Source organism: Penaeus japonicus, unplaced genomic scaffold (genome assembly GCF_977035675.1).
Source record: "Penaeus japonicus unplaced genomic scaffold, GWHDUDI00000001_assembly GWHDUDI00000031, whole genome shotgun sequence".
NCBI classification, from domain to species: Eukaryota; Metazoa; Arthropoda; class Malacostraca; order Decapoda; family Penaeidae; genus Penaeus; species Penaeus japonicus.
Window position 1 is genome coordinate 4943916 of NW_028234433.1, and position 2500 is coordinate 4946415.

Below are 2500 nucleotides of genomic sequence, written 5' to 3' on the forward strand. Positions count from 1 at the left end.
ACAATGACGAGGATAAAATCAGCAACAACAACAATAATGAAATGATTATAGTAATATAATGAAACTATTTGCAACTTACCGTCTATTGATGATAGATATGTATTGGGTTCATTACATAACCTATTAAATCTATTGAAGTTAATACTAAGTCTAGATTTAACATTACCACTTATAACGTAATCCTCGCGAGGGGAATACCATAGAGATCCACAATTGACGCATTACAATAAGAGGGCTTATTACATCATCTCGGCGAGGCGTGTCCGTGACGGAGCTGCGGAGTAAGGGAGGATTGGAGACAGAGAAACGACACAGCGAAATTGAGAAAGACAGGTACCAGGTGGATATGTTGATAAATGCAATGGCAGAACGCAATAATAATAAATAATAATAATAATAATAAACAAAAAAAAATAATGATAAAATAAGTAAAAGAAAGGCGGCCCATTGCCAAGGAAAATCTGTAGTTTAAAGTCTGGTGGATGTTTTCATGAGTATGCTTGTCATAATTTCAGACACTTCGATCTCAGATATGATATCACCTTCCCGATTACTTTCTATGGCTCAGGCCTCAGCCTTCCCTAAGCTAGAGGAGTGGTAGGCAGTTTCTCAGGAACACCCATAACCGTCGACCAATTATGTCTGTGCAAACGAGGACATAATATTTACATGTAGTTTCATACTTACCGATCCATCCAGTCCCTGAAGGAGAGTGAAAGGAAGCTACGCGGAGCAGATGATCGTCTTTTCGTCATCATCTGTCCAGAGGAAAAACCCAGATAAAAGTTATTACAAAACGGGAATTTTAAAGGGACAGTGCAGACCAATGTTAGTCAAGGAGACGTTCAGTTTTTTGTAGAAAGAGGATGGACGACCCCCATTTCCTGCTTAATTATTTACCATGAACACCTTATGGGGTTGTTTCACAGACATACTTACGAAAAGTACCCTCTCCTAGCAATAGCAAAATGTTAAATTGAAATCGTATTACTTCAAATAGGCAAATTAAAATATATCAGCTCTACAAGGGAAGTTTGATTCTATATAAAAAAAAAATCTTAACTTAAAAAAAATCTCTACGGATGTTTGAGTCCACACAGATTATACTTTTTTTTCCTGATTTCGGGAAAACCCTCAATTTGAAGAAGGTCGAGAGCGATCGTCATCCATGATGAGCCCACTTCATCAACATCGTGCGAGGGAAATGCTGACTCACCCACCTAGGATAAGGCTTAGATCCTCTGCACTCTGGCTGGAAGCAAAGGAATGGATGCTGTGCCCCCGACTGGTTCATGGCACTTCCTTATCAGGAGGGGGATTCAGATGATGATAGTGCGGAGGGCCTTTATATCGTAAAACCATTCGTAGTCCGAAGTTTGACTATTCTGAGTATCAGCGAATGTACTTCCTCCTGAAATGTAAGGCAAAGTTTATTCAATATAAGTTACCTGAGTATTCAAACTACTTCCAATATTGACTCTAGGATATTTATGAAACAAAGAGTATAGGGAATCCCGCTTAAGTGGTGTCTAACAGGCACTAAACAGCGGACAATGCTAAGTGTTACACGGGATGTGTCTATAAATTTGGGATTTGTTTCATAAGATGCCACCAACATTGGGTCAGGCCCAAATCAGGAGGCTTTTAGAGGGTCTAGTGGGCCTTAAAGGACAGATAATTCGTGTCAAGTGGTACTTTCAATATTTACTATAGGTCAGTTCTAAGATAGTGGGCCCATAGGCAACGTTTGGAAGACGTCTGGCAAGCCTTATATTGCAGGAGATATTGCATCTTGCATGGATCATTCTGTGTTATATGGGATACATATTCATCTGAAACTCTTTTCGTACCTCCAGTGGCTGATCTTAGTAAAAATCAAGGGCCCCATTGTAGTATGTCTACCTGGACATGTGCATGAGAAAATTTGTCCATTATGTGGCACTCTTTAGATGTTACCTCGAACATTTGATCAAATGCATTTGAGTTCCGTTCTTGATGTCACCAGGAAGTAACAGGAGGTCCCTGACAGACATCTATATTTGCAAGTGCTAGGTTAGAATATGAATGTCCCCGCGTTTAGATGTTGGAATCTCGTTCCTTTGCTCGAAATGGGCTTGACTGATGCTCTATTACCTCATTTAGCTCTCTCTCTCTCTCTTCTCTTTCTCTTTCTCTCTCTCTCTCTCTCTCTCTCTCTCTCTCTCTCTCTCTCTCTCTCTCTCTCTCTCTCTCTCTCTCTCTCTCTCTCTCTCTCTCTCTCTCTCTCTCTTTCTCTCTCGCTTTCCCTCCCCCCCCTCCCTCCCTTTCCCTCTCCCCTCCTTCCCCTTCCCTCCCTCCATCCGTCCTTCCCTCTTTCTATTTCCATCCCTCTCTCTTTCTCTCTCTCTATCTCTCTCTCTCTCTCTCTCTCTCTCTCTCTCTCTCTCTCTCTCTCACTCTCTCTTTCTCTCTCTTTCTCTCTCTATCTTTCCCTCCCCCCTTCCCTCCTTCCCTCTTTCCC